This window comes from Accipiter gentilis, chromosome 32, assembly GCF_929443795.1.
Source record: "Accipiter gentilis chromosome 32, bAccGen1.1, whole genome shotgun sequence".
Taxonomy (NCBI): Eukaryota; Metazoa; Chordata; class Aves; order Accipitriformes; family Accipitridae; genus Astur; species Astur gentilis.
This window is the reverse complement of record NC_064911.1, coordinates 5183588-5203459: the sequence shown is the minus strand read 5'-3', so window position 1 is coordinate 5203459 and position 19872 is coordinate 5183588. Positions and strand designations below refer to the sequence as shown.

At 41.8% G+C, this 19872-nt stretch overlaps 1 protein-coding gene across 6 annotated transcripts in view; it reads right to left on the bottom strand.

The window, feature by feature from the left end:
• CLIC6 (chloride intracellular channel 6) overlaps nt 1–19872 on the bottom strand; it is a 32788-nt gene that overhangs the window by 11092 nt on the left and 1824 nt on the right. The window lies entirely within an intron of this gene.

The window sequence follows — 19872 nt, the reverse complement described above, 5'->3', positions numbered from 1 at the left end:
AAGTGGGCCAATCCCCAAAACACAAAGCTGGTATTTATGCTCTTCTGCTGCTTAAATAGAAGGCTAACCAGTGTCTTGAATAGGTGGCATTTACATTTTAATTGTGATTGGTCAGGAGGTCAATATGCTTTTTCTAGTAATACTGAGATTTAATGAGTTCATTAATCAAACAATTAAGACAGCTGTTGCTGCAGAGGAGAAGAATGTCAGGCTGTCCATAGAAGCTTTCATTCAGAGCCTTAGGCAGCGATCATGTACTGTGACAGTATCAACTTATGACAGCTCTCTGTAATCATGTGCCATTACTTAATGGGATTAGTAGCCTACACTCCCTGTTTTCATTCATTTTTCCAGTGTTCCACACTCTCTTCCATCTTTTTGTTGTTGTTGTTCTGGGTCTTACTCAAAGATGCTGGGAAAGAGAAAAGCTCTCCATACCCTTCTTCCCACTACTGCTTAAGCTCAGGGGTAGGAGCACCACCATGCCTTAGGCTAATTTCAATAGGCAGCAAGATCTTATGCACAAGGTATTAAAGAGGGTCCCAAAAGATCTATATTCAGTTTCTGGAGCTGCTGCTGCTACCACCTTGATTCAGCAGCTCTGCTTTCCCAAGTGGTCTTGAAGAGGTGACTTGCCTCCACAACCTTATCCACAGCAAGGGGATAATTACAGTGACTTTACCCAGGAGTCACACACTGTACGTCATTCTTAAGCCAGTAGTTTGGGCCCTCCCTGAGCTGGAGTTGCTCTGCGCCTGAAGCTGTTGTAAGAATTTGTTTTGTAACTGTTTCTGTCCAAACATATCAGGAACCAGGTTTTTGAAGGTTCTTCTATTGACCTCAAATGTTCTGTGCCTTCAAAATTGTGATGAGTGGAATTTGTTTTTCCTGGACTTTTTGTTTCCTTTTGAAGGTTAAGCATGGAAGAAACAGTTCAGAGGGAGCAAAAAAGACTTTTTTATTTGTTTTCATATAATTATATAATCCCTTTGAAGCTACAATAAAAAGGAGAACAAGGAGCATAACTTTCTTTTTTTTCCAAAAGCTGAACTGCAATTCCATTTTCTTTCTTTGACACGAGGGAGCTAAGTTACCTCCTTTCCCATATTTATGCTGGCTAAGAGGCAGGTTTATCCGGCAAGTAGAGCAGAACCGCTGCCTACTGGGAGACAACAAACTGTGCAGCTGGGACCAGCACTGTGGATCTGCCCCTGCCTGTTCTGCTGAGCTAGCTGTCTCAGGCTGAACTGGGACTTTCCTCCAAGTTTCCTTACTTGATCCTCAGCTATCAGGCAGTTTTTGTGTGCTTTTCCTTCTCATACCATACCAACAACTCCCCTCTCCTTTTTCACAACACATTTGATCTCCTATCAAAGAACAGGAACCACAGCAACCAGCTCAAAACTACTGCCTGGAAAACTACAAGGAGTTCGCAAGCTTGGGCTGCCTGTGGGAAGCAACTTTAAGGCCGGGTGCGACTTTCAAGACCAGCAGCTATTTTGCTTTAATTCCTTCTAGAGCCTCATTTGTTCTGCACTGGCATGGATTAACTGAGCCCACTGCATTCCTAGCACCGACTCTTGCCCTGAACTAAGCCCTGCAATGCCAGCCTGATGGCAGTAGCTGCTGTGAGTAGCTACCACCGGCTCTGGACATGCAGTGGCAATGCAAGAGAAGCCTCTGTGGTAAAGAGTTTTGCTTCCTGCCTTGCTGCACCGCTGCGACCAGCTGCTGAACTTGGCTGCACGATGGCCAAGGAGAAAGGGGAGGGGAGCTCCCAGTGCCTCTCCTCTCCACCTCATCCCTGAGAGGAAAACCCACTGCCCTCTGGTTTACCATGAAGTACCCAAGCCATTTTTTTAAGATCGCAGGCAGAAAGACAGAGGGAAGCAGTATGACTTCACGCCCCTACTCACACTAGCTCAAAGACCTCCGTCAGCCTTGGCAATAGGTTCTGAGAAGCACATGGGTTTGACTGCAGCTACACTAGAAAATGTCTATTTTCTAGACATAACCATGTTCTGTTAGTGTGCTGTGACAGGTATATTGTTTCAATTAAAAAAAAAGGCATCTACTCCTTGAGGATACAAAGTGTGTTTTACATTCTTGACACCTGCTACAGTATTCATGCAGATTCCTGTAGTGTCACAACACTGAAAAAAACCCCAAATTGGCAATATTACTTCTGTTATGAATGCAATAAAAGTACAGTTACAAGTCATCCTGGTTCACTGAAGGCAACTATAATGCACTTAAATAACATACGATATTCTGTGATAGGCACAGAAGCACCGCAGGCATGTCATTTGGGTCAGATCACATTGAAACCAAAGCTTTTTGCGAGGAAGAGACATATTACCTGGAATTTTCTCCCTCTAAACACTGTGTTCATTTTGTGGCCTAGAGCTAGGGCATGAACACCCAAACGCTGAATTTTAGAGAACTCTTTGGATGCCACCTACTGGGCTTGAAATGGAACTCTTGACTTCTGCTCTCGGAGCAATGAGCAGGCGTTAGCACATCTCATTGTGAGAGGTTCTGCCTCGGAACCACCTCCGCAGCAAGATGCCTTGCCTTTTGAGCACTCTTGAGAGTACTTGAGATGCTGAAATTGTACTTCCAGGCTAAGTTTCAAGATAAAGCATCTGTAATTTAAAATACATTTTAATGGACAAAGTAAAAATTTTGCCACTTACTATTCAAATACTTCTAAACAGTCATGTAGCTCTGCCTATCTGCTAATATCCAACACTTAAAACAGATGTTTCCAGCTGCTGTTTAATTTCTCAGCTAAGTAGGAGAAATATTCATATTTAAAATGTGGACGGTAGTTGAGATTCCTGCACTTAAATTGTATTTTCGGTAATTGCCAGGCTCCTGCTGTGTGTGACATCCTCAACAGTGAAGTTCAATGAGAAAGCTGTGTTAAACGGCAATTGGACAGCCCTTCAGGTAAAAAAAAAAAAATTAATTTCCCCTTCCCTTTCTCTCTTTTTTAAGAGCAAAATATGCACCTTGATATTGAAAGTGTGCTGTAAGGATTTTTGTTTTTAAAAGAAATGTACCTTATTTTATATTTAGAAATATTAATGACATCTATCTTTTATCTTGAACAGTATTACAGAGTTCAGAGAACACCAAACATACTTAAAGGATTACAACTTTGAACACGCAAGTTCAATAACACACTTTTTGTCCTAAACCCTAATTAAGCTTTCAGGTTAAGGAAGCAACAGTGTACGTAACTACAAACATTCTGCTAAAAATAGCTTCTTTCTCTTTTTAAGGTGCTAAGACAAAAAAGTACGCAGGGGAAGGAGGGAGCAAGTATGCTAAAATGTTTTCTCTAAGGAATGAAGGGGTCCTCTCCCAAGATGTCAAGTGACAAGATGTCACTTGTAAGGCCCCTTTTTCCTGCTGAAGCTGCAAGTTTGCCCCTGCTGACTCAAATGCAACTGGGGGCAAACCCTGAGCGCTCTCCTTGCAACGCGAACAGCTTCTAGTAGTTGAGTAGCCAAGTCTTTGCTCAGAAGAGTGTCCATGTTGAACTCCACCCCTGTAGGAAGCATGGCCCTTTTCCACCTGAGCAGGAATGATCCCCTTCCCTACCCACCACCCACTACCTAAGAAGGACCAAGTTAGGGCTGCAAAGACTATCACAGCTCCAGCCTTCAGCTACATCATAGACAAGTTCTCACTCTACACACCCCTCCAAGAGCATGTGTTTGGGTGGTTCAAGAAGATACGGTCTCAGTAGTGAGATCATTCAGTGCAAGACTGAAAGGATCCCCATGACCACCCATCCAAACTAAACCATGCTAGCGTGTTGCCATAGATCTTACAGGGCATGCAAAATTAGTAATCTGAACGGTCACCTGAAAAATGGGCCCTGTCTTCTACTTTCTCCCCTTTCTCCTACCTCTCTTTCATGTCACAATCAGTCAATGCATTTGTGTGTGTCTATAACTTTTAAACAAGCAAGTTGGCTCACAACTACAAATAGAAGGATGGGTCCTTTAAGTTTTGTATCTGCTAAATATCCTCTTGAATGACAACCTGAAATGCAGCTAGTTATGTTGGCTCAAGTGGATTTAATTTTGTTGTCAGAATAAAGCAGACTTTCATTTTAAGTCCTGTGCACTCAGTAGGGGGGGAGAAATGGCAAAGTGACCATCAGTTGACTTTACATCTCAATGATCCAGTCTGCAAATTGAGGTGCTTTGGGAAGAGGGTGTGTTAAAAAGGGTAGGTGTGCAGATTAGCAAGCTGCACAAAACCTGAAGACAGGTACAGGCAGAATTGCAGGAAGAAAACCTGGAGGAGGAACTAATAACTCAATTTGTGTGCACTTGGCTTGACTGTGACCTGCTAGTACCCTGGAGGGAAAAGCCTGGTTTTGTTACAGAAACATGAAGCCCTCTCCATCCAGGCCAATGGATGCCATGTGCTAACAGGGAGAGGCAACAGTGCAGAGAGTCCTACTGCACAGAACAGAATGTGATTAACCAAAAAGCATATGTCTTCTAGAGCACCAGGGTAGCTGGAAGTGGTTCAAATCACTGGCTATGTTGGCTTTCCTGTTCCCTTCCTCCCCCTCACAAAAATGAAAACACGCACTGGTCCAGGAGGGAGTATTGGAGGTCCTGTCTGGCATTTCAGCAAAACATAAGGGCAAGTTTCAGTCAGAGAGATCTTGGAGAATTATCTAATTACCTGCAGATGGAGCCTGCAACCCAGAAGGCAGGAACAGTGGCAGCACCACCAGTGCTTTTTTGAACAGACTGAATACCCCACAAACTGATAACCCTGAGTGCTGGGATAATGGAAAAGCAATAAAAATGATAACAAACTGTTATGTTACACAGTGAAGCTGGAAGCTACCTCGCATAGAGTCAGTCAGAAAAAAACAGGGCGGGGGTGGGGGGGGGTGGGGAGAGAGAGAGCCACTCCTTGAGGATTCATCATCTTGCCTGTCTCACCCACCCATCCACTTTGGATGATGTGCTCTCTGGTAGTGTTGCTTTCTCCGAGTACAGTGCTAAATAGCCCTATAGAGTTTAGGCATCTATTTTAAGTAAGCTGAATCCCACCCTTGGAGACTACTTATCAGCTAGAGAGAACTGCTGGAAAAAAAAGACCTGAGTGCATTATTCCCAGTGTCTCTGACTCAACTGCCTGATGGAGCTGTAGGAAAAAGGTGGTGTTGCCTTAGGTTACATCAAAGCTGGCTCTTCCATGGAGGCAGGGCAGCATTCAAGCCACAGCACAAGACACAGTACATGGTCCTGAAGAGGTCTCTGCAAAAATCTGGTCCCCTGCCCTCATGAAAGATTAAATCAAACTCAGTCAAGCATTACTAAGATGATGAAAATGAGGAACCTATTTTACAACAGAGGGCAGGAAAATCTATTCTTGTTTAAAATTGGAAAGCAAAGACTGAAGAAAGGTATGATTACTCAGTGCAAATATTATTTTTTCCCTGAGAGTTGGGGTTGATGCTGAAACAAAAACAAATGGGTACAAACTGGCCATGAATGTTTCTAGCTGACAATTAGAAGGGTTCCTAACCACCACAGCATGAGGTTTGGAACCAGGTTTCTGGTAGGATTAGCAGGTACATCAATATGTACTTGCATATGTGACAGCACAAGAGGAAAAAAACCTTTTTGTCTCAAGATGAGATTTGATTCCTTTCAGCAGGGACTTGGACTTACTTCTCCACTGGAAGGTTCCTTGCTGCCCACTGTTTCTTTGCACATGACATGGACATCACTCCAAGGACAAGACAATGGCAAGTGCCATGCTTTTTTATTCCATGCCACTGAACGTGTTCAAGTGAAAATAATGCATGTAGCAAACTCCAGGGCAATGATGGAAGGGAAAGGTAATGGTCAGTAAACACCAGCAGCTATCCCAGAGTTTACACTCTAAAATAATCGAATGATTCCTTGGAAAAGGAAATAGATGGTGGATATGGTATCTCTGACAGCGAGCTCCAGCTAGACACCAGACAGGGTAGGATGCTGTTGGCAGTGAAGAGAGTCCATGTGTTAAGATTAGCCAGACAGCAAAAAGTAAATGGTGCCAGAGATTATCCTCTTCTGAGGAAGAACAGAAGAGCAGTTAGCACAAAATGGCATTTTATTTAAAGTGGCTTCAGCCAATCACTGCAAATCTAACTGCTGACGCTGTATGTTTTATGCATGCTTACAACTAGGGGTGGACACATGCTAGTATGGGCCAGTATTCATCTACTGGCCAGGTACAACTGCTCAACTTGCAGAATACAAGGAGAAATGCAAGGATCCCACGGATGGCAACTGAAAAAACACTCTCCTCAGCCCAGTAGCCTCACACAGCATTGGCAAAAGGCAAGAGAGACTGAGCTGCAATGGGGCACAAGTCTTGAGGCAGCTACAGGATCCAAACGCAACCCAGGATGGCTGCAGCAGCAGCATCCTCTCCGACAGTGAGGACATCCTGGAGGATGTCCAGCGAGGCCTAATGGAGTACAGGAGGGCTCAGGAGGTACCTCAGCCACCAGCTGGCCTGATAGTGGATAATCATCAAAACAAGGTAAAGGCATACATGGTACCAGAATGCCACCTGGCAGAACAGCAGCAGCAATGGATAGGGAGAAAGTCTCCTACCTGTAAAAGCAATACCATCAAAGTGTGGGATGTTGAATCAAAGACGAGCATACCTGGAAGATTATGAGCCACACCAAAGAGTGGTGAAAGGAGTGTTAACTTTCAGACAGGTCTAAGTCGCTGGGTGTCTGGACCAGACATCAGGAGGCTGCTGCTGGGGCACAGCACACACATAGACAATCCTCTTGACAACCCTTCAGCAGTTGTTTGTACCCATCAGATGTTAATGCTTATCCACAAAACAGGCTACAAAGATTATATCTTAGGAGTCCTGCCTTAAAGTGCTGTCAGGATGTGGAGCTCAAGGGCACAATACAGCTGCCAAACTGATGCAAATACAGACCTTTGGAAAAGTTGTGGCTGGGATCCTCAGACAGGAGGATTTCTTAGCCCAGCTTTCCTTTTTTCCTCATGGAGACAGGAAAATCTAGACCTTTTTAGTAGCATCTAGGCAGTATAAATTAAGTACTGGACAAATACAGAACGAAAAGACTGCTCCTAACTTAAAAAACAGATAGATAACTTATATGTAAGACCATTAGTGGGGATGTGGGAATGCCAAAGGATTTTTGGAAGTCTTTTTATAAAGCTCTGTGTAGACTAAGGCTTTTAGCCAAAGCTAGGCCAAAAAGAGATGCTGAGGGAAAGAGAATGAAAGGAAATGAGAGTAGGTGCAAGGCAGTAGAAGGAATCTGCACAGCTTCAACCGACCACAGAACACCATTAAACTGGTTTTTGTGTGACCATGGATTATAGGTTGTAGGCTAAAGGTTGAGTCTACCTACAAACAGGACAACAATTTAGATGTACCTGTCTACTGTGTTTTTAATGATGCAGCTGTACATTAGTGGTTATCTCATTATTAGTTATTTAGCTATTATTACTGATAATAAAAGATGGGGTCTGTCCTGGAGCAGGGCTCTTCTGGTACTGAATGTGAGTTCAGGCTGAGCTCCCACCTGCAGAAATAACGAAACCCTTGCTACCTCACATTTTAACATCTGAAGCTTGGGCAAGGTTTATGTCTCCCAGACTGGCCACCTATTAGCATTTCATAACATCTTCTGACAATTTCATTATTAAGGCTTTTCTTGTTCTGTTAGGTTTCTGAAATTAGACTATACTTTCTTTAATGCAGTGTTTGCATTAACTTACTATGATTATTTTATTAGATTTCATAATTCATATATTCAGTAAGGCTCTTTGCTAGAAATGGTTCTTTGAATGCTCTTGGTCCTCAGTTCATGTTGAGGGATTAACAGTGTGTTGGAGTTTCTTTATGGGATATTTCTCTCGACTCTGTTTTTATGTAGTGAGCAGTGGTCACAGCTTAAAGGGGTTATATACATCTGGAAATTCTAATCCTCTCTAGATGACAGAGAGGAAAAGAAGTCTGAAGCTGTAATTTCCTCTGGTTTCAGTTCTCTCTCTCTCCTACATGCCAGCAGCCATTTCAGAGCAGAGAAAGCCTCCTTTATTCTAACTTTCGCTGCATTATTTACTTAGTCATGGTCTGCTGGGTAAGTAATTATTGCTGAAATTAACTTAATTATTTAGTAAGTAATTAAATGTTTCGGATGCATAGGAAGAAATTTTCCTTCATTAAGAAGCAACTTTGTGGCAATAAACTTTTTACCTTTGTCCAGTTACTTTATAAATGTGAAACAAAAGGCCCAAACTCACTCCTGTTACTTAGATGAAATATCCATTTCCTTTTGATTTTGATATTACAGTCTGACCAGTACTTCTACTGAACAGTGGGTCTGCCGCACCCTGCCCTTCCAGTTCTGACAAAGATTATAAATAAATGAACCATTAAACGATAATTCTGTAAAGTGAACAAAACACAAGACAGTGCAGGTGAAAATTAAAATGTGCAATGTCTTGTAATACATTTATAGAGGCTGTGGTTTTACTAATATTCACTCTTATTTACATTAAAGAGATTAAAGATTAAACTTATGTGTGTATGCACTCTTACAAAGAGAAAAAGTAAACCAATTCTGTGATTTTACACACACTGCTGTTGCTAGCCTTGGGCCAGGCCCTTCACAGTTTCACAGGTATTTTCAACTACAGCTGCGGCTCTCTGCAGGACAGTTAAAGGCAGTCAACAGGTACTCTTAAAAAATTCCTAAAATCATATGAGTTTACAAAGGAAAAATGCAAAATACAGGTATATTTTCTCAGATATCTTACAGCTACCTACACCAGGTCTGCAAATAAAACCACTCTGGTAGCTACAGTATTTCGTGTGACCTGGGACAGTGATGAGCCCGGTTTCAGAGCAAAACCGTTGCTGCCTCTCATGATGGGAAGGCAACTAATTAAACACAGAGGATGCTTGCATCTAGCTACCTGCCATCCACAGCACAGTAAGTATGTGGTAATAATGCAAAAGCCATCAGCAACCAGGAATCCACTGCTTCCTGAGCTCAACAATAATTTGCTTAAATAATTAATAAATAGTTTGAATAATAAGGCCTGGCCGTCCCAAGCAGAGATGTCTGACGGAGGCTCCTTGCACGAGCAGATTCTCTCATGCCGCGCTGTGGGCAGGGGGAAAGGGGAATCAGATGCTCCTGCTGCAACACCAGCATTTGGGAGGCATCAGAAAGAGGTGTCCCTGGGGCTGCTTCAGCTTTGAGGGGAGATCTTTGTCTCACACTCCTGTCGCTCAGGGATGCCCACCTGGGAAGAGACCTGCGGTGCTTCCTCTGCCACATCTCGTGCAGCCGGGCACTGAGGGAGGGGGGCCAGCGAGCCCTGGTAGAGAGCTGGGCAAAATTCAGCATTTTCTCTGGTTTCCATCTCTGCGTCATAGTGCAGCAACCACGTACAGCCTCTTCCTGGCCAGATACTAAATGCTTTAAAGCAAAGCGAACGTCCTTTCTACTCTTTTTTGGATGCCTAGCCCCCAGCACCAATACATGAATACAGTAACCCTTTGTGACACTTTAATTTTTACCTAAAACAGCTTGGAAGATTATTTCAACAAATAGTACTTTATCCCATCATAATTACCAATGCATTATTACTTCTTTATCTCTTATTTTACAAGGCTTACTTAGATGATGGTGACAAGCAAGCTTCTAGGAACTGTGCATGGCAAGGAGAACAGAGGCAAGGCAAAGAAAATGAAACGTAAAAATAAACAGGAAAATTAACTTGTGGCTAGCAAAGACTGAAAAACTTCATCTACAATTTAGTAGGGTTTAAATTAATCTTGCCCAATTTAGGAATGTTGTTCTCTTACACAAGTAATTGTCATATTGCATGAATTATACTTCTTCTATGTCTCACTCAAAATAGCATTACTTTCAGTCATTGCTATTTGTTTACTTTTTTAGTACAGGATGATAATGAATTATATGTGTATTACTCACAAACAGTGATCGAGAATTTTCAAAGCAGCATAAGTAATCATTGCCCCTCCTCCAAAATGGAAGCCATTTAATTTTAATGGGACATGTGACAAAACCTCCACTGCTTGTAAAAAAAACAATAAAAAATCAAGTGTTTCATTCAGAAGAGAAGGTTTTAAGCAGAGGCAAAGGGAAATGGCTGCAGAGATGGCACCTCTCCATTCCCCCTGAAGTGAGGAGAGGGAATGCCATCATCCACTTTAACCACAACAGAAATGTGCCAGCTAATTAATAAAAATACACAGCCCTCAAAAAGATCACCTCCCCTAATCCTTATCCATTCTTAATTTTAAGATTCAAGGTTATTTTCAAAAACCTGCCAGTAGTCTAAGAAAACTGAGAGCCTTTTAACTGAACACAGGTGAAAATCAGAGCTGGGAAATGCCACCCAGTTACAGATCACTGGCTTTAATCTTATACCAACTAGTTAAAGAACTGAATTTCCTTCTGCTGTGAATTCTGCCTACAGAGTTCATGCTGTCTGTGTTTGTGTTAAAGGGAACATTACCAGGTCACAAGCGCACAAGCAGCAAACCAAATGCTATTAGCTATTTATCCTGTTACAAGAATTATGTTTAAATACCTCAATGCTATTTCTAATCCGTATTTAATAACATGGCAAGATGCCAGCTGAACATTCTACATGGAGACAAAAATCTTATATCCTTTTTAAATTCTTACAGGGAATTACTTCAACAAAAGAGCATTATATTCTCGAACACGTTATAGGTCTGGGAAAAACAGATTAACTGGTATTTCAATGACACATCCTGTTTTACACTTCACCATATGATACTTAACCTGCGACACACAGCCGTGCTGTTTCAATCTAAATGCAAAAACTGTACACATATATAGAATATCTGTGATTTGTGTTGCAAATTAATAAGTAAATAAATAAGAAATACCCAAATAAATAAGCTATTTTTAACAGCTTCAGGGAGTAGGTTGCTGAAGGCTTCAGAAAATAATTTGCCAATGGTATTCCTAATTCTGATGTTTAAATCAAGAGGTGAAAGTGAAAGATGAAAAGAGTGTATGGGTTTTTTTCCCCAACACTATGTGATATTTTGGTCCACATAGAAAATAATTCAAATGACCAGGTAAAGTATTACATAAAAAAACCTGTCAGCTCCAGTGGGAACTGGCAAAGACATGTCCTGAAAGAGCAGTTAAAAACTGGACACAAGCACCAGCAAAAACCCACTAGCTTGACAGAGAAGGGGCACTGAACTCTATTCCTTCCTTCTCCAGTGTAAATTCAAATTCAAGGCTATTCTTCATCCTGTCCTCCCCACCACCCCTCTTCCATTCTCAGGCTTTAGTAAACTGTGAGAAACACAGTATATCCAATTAAAATATAGTTTTTAAATAAAGATATAGTGCACAAAACATACTGCAAACCAATCAGCTCTAACACTGATATTCCTCAAAACTAGGATTGTTGCTGTGGTCCCAGCCCCCGGGGAGCCCCTGGCCCCTGTGGTGCTCCTGGCAAAAAAAGAGGCTAATGGTTTTGCAGAGGGGTTGGTAGCATGCTAGTTTCTGCAGGCAGCATAGGCCCCAAATTTTTTAAGTCTTTAGGGTATATTTGGATCCTGTTTTGAGTTTCATCTGCCCCCATTATGGAAAGAGACTTGATTTTTTACAAAATGCTCAGGTTCTGCAATAGCTTTTAAAAATAATTTCAAAAATTACTACCAGGTAAATGTCAATGATTCTCCAAGACACAGATGAGAATTTTTCTGAAATCTGAGTAAATGTTTAACTTCTCTAACTACCCCATTTGAATAACTTGGAAAAGGGCATGCATTTGTGACTCCAGTCCTGCTGTAGTTTACGTGGTTCTGTAACAATTATATTTCTAGTCTATTTCGAATATTCATATATGTGCTAAAACTGCAGCGTAAGAAGAGGCAAAGAACAAGATGGGAAATACCACCTTTGCATCTCTGCCTGTCTGTGAGGCTTCACAGTAACCATCTTCCTTCGCATGGCACATCCCGCAGCAGGCTGGCGCGCCAGCCCCAGGCTCCTCGCAGGTACGGGTGCCCTCCTCCTGGGGAAAAACTCTGACAGCGGTGTCAGTGGCAGGTTGTACAAGCTGCCGCTGTTTGCTTTGAGAAGCTAAATATTTTTATGAAGGAATTAAAATGCTTTCCTTTAGTGCTGACAAGGCAGGTGTTATTGAAAGCAACTGGAACCGAGTCACTCGACTTGTTCAGGCTTTTATCAGTAAATAACCAGACATTGCAAATGGAAATGCATACAAGTCCTTATCACAGCGTGACATTTTATTATCTGAGCGAGAAAATAATCATGTAACCTTCAGATGGCATTTACTTAAGCTCCTTGGGCAGAGTCCGAGGAACATGCGATTTCTTACTTTTTAAAAGAAGCAGTAGGACTTTTTAGGGAACACACAGACAATACAGTCAGCGATGGCACAGGAGTAAGTCTCCATGCTTCACTTCCCCTTCCATAAAATATGTATAATATTTCCTTTCACTACCTTACTCCCTTTGCTACCCCTGAAGAGGAGGGGTCTGTGTCTTGCTCAAAAGTATACAGCCACTGCCAAATCAAAGTGAGTTCACCAGAGATAAGCATCCTAAAACAGCGTGGTCATATTAATAATTTCCATTATCACTTCTGCTTCACAATATTTAAACTAACTTCTAAAAAAGAGCCATAAATATAATTTTGCATGGATCTATATGAGACTGTAAGAAAGGCCAAAATGCAAAGTCCCTGAGATGGCTAACACTGGCTTGTACCCATCAAGGTGAAAAGCCCCAAAAGGCGAAATTGTTTCTGGAAGTGGAGCGATCACAAGGTTGCCTAATCCTCTTCCTGTGAACAGGGTAGCAAAGTGCTGGAGAGAACTGATTTCAAATGGAAAAAGACATGGAAGAAAAAGTTGGGTTAGTATTAAATATATCTAATAAATAGAATTAGATTTTTTTAATCAACAAAAAATGGTTTATTTTTACTGTTAGGGATGCTAATAAAACCAAAATCCAGATTCTCAAGTGCACTGGGCATGATTTGTTACACCCATGCTGGGAAGGGGACATGATACCTTTTCATCTTTTTAATGCCTACCACATTCTGGTTTCTCAAAGCACGTGAATAACACATTTCTTATTCCACAAGCAATCCCAAAATCCATGGGAACCAGAGGCTACTGAATACCATTTAAAATCTACATACTGCTACAATAGGAAATAACAGCAAATAAGCCATTCATTGCCTAACCATAAGGTTGCTGGATATTCCTGGCTACTTGCATTTTATCTTTCTGATGCTGTCTCCACTTGGCAGGTAATTATTAAATGTTGATGGTGTCAGAGAGAAAGCAGGAATAAATCTGTAACTCTGTGTCTATGGCACTGACTTGGTAGAGGGATGCACATTAATCTTCCACTTATGCTCCAGTCAACATCACAACCTCAATCACCTGCATCCCACATCAGTATCCTAAGTACAGGGCTAATGATGCAGCTACTGCTGCCTCCTTCATTTTGGCAACTGTGCCTAAACCCCTTGTGAATGATTCTAGAGCTAACACTGACATGTAATATTTTCCAAAAAAAAGCTCTTAATTTTTATTTAATGAAGACCATTTGCAAAATTTCACCTGAATTTATTAATAATGTAATTTTAGTACAGTTATATTTTTCAACTAATTGGACAAATCCCTTTCCTCCCCTCTCCCAGAAAATCATTCACCACACTCTAATGTTTTATATTCGTGAATGCCGTGAGCCCTGTAGACTGGTTTGTTACTTATTTATATACAAACATGGATCAAGCCTCAAATTAAACAGACAGCATGAAAATTCCCAGGCACAGCTGCATGATGATCACCTCATGCAGCAATCATCAATGTTTCTGAAGAAGGCTGCAGCTCTCCAACAGGATTTATGAAATGAAGGTTCACTTCAGACAACTAAGGACTGAAGGCAGAAAGCAAACAAAGAAAACTTCATCCTTGCCCTCAGTCTGTGATGATCACAGGTAAGATCAGCCTTTTAATGAAGACAAAACTCAAGGAGCGGAGGCAGTATGGTTGAGTTTTGAGCCGCAGGCTGATCCCTTCAGAAGTTTCTGCTCGTTTCAGCCAGCAAGAAATTCAGGCTGTTCCCTAGGACTGAACGAGGGAAGTGTCCCCTGTTTAGCAAAGGGCTTAAATAGCACGTGACTTTAAGCCTGTGCTTAAAGTAAAACACATGGTGAGGTGCTTATGGAAGCAGTGAGCTGAGAGTAAATAAAAATCGGAAAAGGTCTAGGAATGTAGCTTTGAAGACGTTTACTTCATTTCTATACTTTTTTTTGCCTAAAACAAGCCTGCAAAGCACAGAGATCTGCAGTCACACCGAGAATAAATAGATGCTTAAGGCTTGTACAATCCTACGTGCACGTGCAGTTTTAGGACTTCCAAAGCATGGACAAAAAGATGCCTCCAAGAAGTATGACTAGATCATACCGGGAAAAAAAAATTAGATGCAACTTCATATTTCTGATCACATATGTCTATCTCTTGGTTTGTGTCTTTCTGGAATGGGACTTGGCCTGTCAGTTGTCAGAACTGACACTGGGATAAGCAAACAGAGCACACTGCTGCTCCGTTAAGCATCCCTCCAGGAGCAAAGCAGCAAAACTGATTTTGGTGTAGCTTTCAAAGCTATTTTTTAGTCAGCAGCTCCAAGGAACCTTGTTTCTTTTTAGCAGTCTAAGCTCTAAAAAAGTGACAACCTGAATGGCCAGAAAGGAAAGCATGAGAAGTAAAAATGAAAAAGATTGCACATTCAAAAAATCTGCATTGCTCTTTCAGGAAAAAGATTGGTATCATTCCCTTTCAAATCAAAGTCTCCCAAGCACAGTTTTATTGAAGACTGCTGGAAGAGCACTCAGCCCCCAGAAAAACTGCTGCAGGTGCACCCAGCATGCACAATAACCTGAAGAGTTATGAAAGGAATTTGTAATGCCAGTTCCTCTTAAGCTGCATTAGGGAACCTGAAATTGCCATATTCCAGCTGAAAAAAAGTAGCTGAGAAAGGGCAAATACCCATGGGAAGGGAGCCAGCTTCTTGCTTTGTACAACAGTCTTGGGCACAGAACCGCAAAATGTCTTCAAACAAACACACCTCTGCTGATTCGGTACTTTTTGTACAGCTGTGTGTAGTGAAAGAATCAAAAGCACCATACAAACAGCTAATTAACCAGCAGCCAGAAAAGCAGGGCTATGCTGGTTTGGCTGGGCAGCCCCACAAGGCTCAGTCCTGACCAGCTTTGGTTTGATTCGGGTTTCAGCAGATCTAGCCTACACGGTGCTCGTGCTCTACTCCAGGGGAGGGCCTTTCTCCGGAATGATTTTTTCCTTGTTCTGGGGTAGCTTTCATAACTACTCAGTTATAAAAGCAGGCAAGTCTCATAGCCAAGTGTAAAACAGAATATCCAAAAGAACGGTGGAGGAAAACAACATACAAAAAAATGACAGGATTTTAGTGGCAGCAGTGTGGCACCTGAGAAAAGGTAATGCTTTCTGAAGAAGGTAGACAAAACAAAGCTCAAGAAGCACAAAAACAGAGCGTAAGGAGGAAGGAGCAGACACGTGCCTCAGGGAAAATACAGCATGGTTTTGACAGAAAGTGAAATGCAGCAGCGCTGGTTCGGATGGGAGAAAGAGAAACTGTTTTCTACCATTGCCCAAACCATACCAAATGCTCCCCTGCTCATTTCACGGCCATCTGTCCTTCTGTAGCATCACACAAATCCAATGTGCTCACCTTTGGCAAGCTCTGGGTAGTTCCCTTTGCTTGCATAAATACCCAGTAACTAAACTTCCCCAAAAACCTATTTTAATCCATAAATATGAAGCTAGTGTAACTCTGCACATAATAAATCTTTATTTTCACACATCAAGCATCAGGTACAGCACAGAGTCCACTGAATGGGCATAAAGCTAGCAGGTTTTTCCAGGGATCTGAGCTCCTGCTGCCCGTGGAGTTCTTACCTACAGCACTTAAAGCCCAGAAGTTCAGTTTATACTTTAAGTGTAAGTTATATCTAAACCACAGACACATCACATCACAGAAAAGGAGATAGCTTTTTGTGCTCTAGGATGAAACACACATTACCATTTAAGTTGGATACATTAACTGTGGTGTTTGGAGGCACAGATGCAAGCACTTCTTATGTCTATGTCTCTACTCACAGCAAGGCTTTTACCTTCTTGTTTATTAGCACTTTTGATAATTCAGCACAGGTCTAATTATGTCAAGTTAGTCAAGCACATCTCAGGAATGGTGCAAGGAAATTCAGTTTCAGTAAAGTAACCTTGGTCCCTGGTAGGAATGAAATAACTCTCTGAGCGAAAATAAATTACTTTGATTTAGAGACCAAGGATGTCACAAAACTGAATAAAGCCTAGTACTTTTCACTACATAAAATCTATTACCTTAGGCTCATGGTCAGCTTTTACCGTACACCATTTAACCCAGAAACTAAGCAAGAAATGTTTTGGAATATGAGCAATCTCAGAGAAGGCCTTGTGCTCAAACTGGGTTGTTTGGCTGACTGTTTGTGTTCACCACTTACAGATAAATCACTATCCCTAGAAATCTTTGGAATGATGAAATCCGCAGTTTTGATTCTGGTGTTTAACTTCTATCTGCAAGAAAATTTAAAATGTATTGGTAGGTAACCTTGAAGGTTTGTGGGTTTGGGTTTTAATTCAGAAATAAACTCTTAAGTCCTACCTAAATGCTTAGATTGCTTAAAATTAACTTCATAATTTTAGTGAGACTTCCACTATATTCAAATGGTAAGATAAATTTATGACATTTACACAAGTTTTCTGACAAATAAAGGGCTTTTGCCACAGAAGGGGAGGGGGAAAAAAAAAAAGGCGTACATACGTAATTAACCTTAGAAGACCAGCTAGCAAGCTTCAACATCCACAAGGTGTCCTAACCAATGTGCCAGATACACTTAGCTGAATTACCAAAGACTAATTGGAAAGTATATCTGGATGACCTTTGCAAACATTTGACTTTGAAACACCAGAAACATGAAGTATTGCTATCTAAAGGAAATATGATAGATGTTGTTTCATGGGAAGATGGAAATCAAGTTAGCACCTAATGAAACTCTTAAAGCAATTCTGATATGGTCTTGCTCTTATAGCCAAGGAGTCTTATGTAGTTCAGCTTCATTAAGTTCATTTGCCAAAACACAGAGGTCTGCTGTCTCTGGAGACACCTTTGTATAGCCCGTCTGGCATCAAGCTGCTGGTCCAGGACATTATCTCCCATAGATGCTGCTAACCCTGCTAAGTGCTAGAGTATCTCAGATAGCATGAGGTATCAACATTGGACCCTGAGTGTCTGAGTTCAAACTAAATTGCACTGCAGAGCAACCCAAATCAGCTCAAAAGCACAATTGCTGCTACCCACGCTTGTGGAGCTAGCAGGAACTTTGCCACCCACCTCACACTGGGAGACACAAGGTGACGTGATATTCACAACATTCAAATACCTATATGCAAAATTAAATGAACCAATGCAAAGCGGCAAGAAGCAGAAGATAAAAGAAAACAACAAACCCTCTAAAAAGAACAAGCTTGATCAACAACAGTAAAAACAAGAAACACTACACACCATACAGTTATATCTGAAAAGTTTTTTTCTGATGGTGATGCTTTTGTTTGTTATTCTTAAAACATTATTACTGAAAGACTATGAAGTACTTTAATGTTAGACAGGTCTAGTGTAATGCTCCAGGTGAGGTAAAATATTCAAGCTTTGTAATACTTCTCCACTTAAATCATTAGAAAAGCAGCTGTATTATTTTCTAGGCATTTCTAAGTTACTTATGCTAAGTCAATCATAAAAATGCTCTTTCTTCTGTCTTTATTAATTCACAAATATTTTCCAAAAAAATGCTTAATCCTAATATTTGAGGACTACAGAGTCACAACAGATGCTCTTATTCTTATTATAGGCTGCTCTCTTATTTTGGCCACGTTGTTCTTCCATAAAGCATGTACCCAAGTGCAATAATGCACATGCAGCCTTTAGGACTTTAGCCTCTGCTACTCTCCGGCATTCCCTGATGGACATAAGAGTGCAAAACAAGAATAAAAAAAGTTACAAAAGTGTGCCTGCAAAGGGGGCTGTCTATCTGTGAGCCAGAAAGTCTGTAAACCACCTCTGCCAGGCTTAACAGTAATAGCTCCTGCTGTTTGACACAAAATCAGATTTCAGCTCCAGTGTTGCCGCCTAGCTACTGTATACCAACTTGATGTACAGAGTTGCCTTTAGACCACAGAATCTGTCCCAGCCTGCGTGCTAAGAAATTGCTTAAACTGGGGAGTGGCTGGGGAGCATTCACCAAAATCAGCCGTTATTATCATTCATCTTTCCTGTATGGCATCGTCCAGCACATCTGACACTACTGTGTGTAAGCCTCAGAGCATTCCTCAGCCTTTTTCAAGTAACAATACTTCAAAGGAGGCTCAGCCTTGAAAAAAAGGAGTGTGCACTGAGGTGGGATAAATCAAGGCATAAACATTGCTTCAGCCCTAACCCCCCTCACCCAGAGAGATGGCAATAAGTTTTTCTTTCACAGTTAATTCTGTCTGCTACAGAAGCAGCTTCAGCCAACTCAGGAGGTACCGTATTTGCATGGGAGGTATGGCTTGTAGTGGAGAAGGTCCCAGATGCCTTCTGCTTCCCTAGATTTAGTTACTTAGTTTTAGGTCTACTCTAAGAAAAATATCCCACCTGGCTCCACACTTAATTTAGTGAGGGAGGGAAGAAAAACACTTCAGGATGGTTTCCACACACAGAATTTCACATCTGATATTTCATCTCTGTGGATGGACGCTGTTTCCACGCCAAGTCCCACTGATTTTGGTGAGATTCCAGGCATAGGCTAGAAAGCAGCTCTAAAGTGATAAACTATAAAATACCAGAAACTAATTTTAAGACCATTACAATTTTTCTTTTTTGTCCATTCCCTCTAACCTAAACCTTCCCTGCCCGAACATACACAGACTGGACAATTACAAGGGATGCTACACCGCTGGGCAGCTTACTGACTCTCTGAATCCAGTCTTCCCAAACTTTGGGGCAACTACCTACATGTTGACCATAGTTCATGTTGGAAAATCCCAGTATCACATTTTAAGTTATATTTTCCAATTTCTTCTACCTCAGCCCCCATGATGTGATGTGTACCTTTCTTACTGCATTCTGAAGATCTTAAAATCCCTTAAGAACTCCTTATGTCTCAAGTCACAGCTAGCGATTCCAAACAGATGCTGCTGGGTACATTCCCACTCCTGCCCTGGGTCCCAGCCCCATGGTGAGAAGGGTACAAGCAGAGCACCTGAGTCCATGGAAACCGAGATCCCTGCATACCCATTCCATTTAAACCTAGAGAAAGCTCAAGTAACCCAGCACAGGGCCCATCAGGAGAAATTATTGGGGAGAGCACCTTGCAGGTCAGGTCTGTGCTTCTGTGGGTTGTGTTTCCACCAGGTCCCAGGGCCGAGGGGACGGGCAGCGCTGGCCTTCAGCCACCGCGCGGGAAGCCCTGTCCCGTCCTGCTGGCCGTCTGCTGAAGGAATGAGGAGCCAGAGGCAAGTTTCTTTTGGGCATTAATAACCAAATCACTTTAGCCAGGCTGGACTTCTGCCTGCCAGATTTAAACACCGCTCTTCACAGAAGCCGCCTGGGGCTCCTGGAGGAGGGGAGGCTCGCCAACGCAGGTTTCCCCAGCAGCCCTTC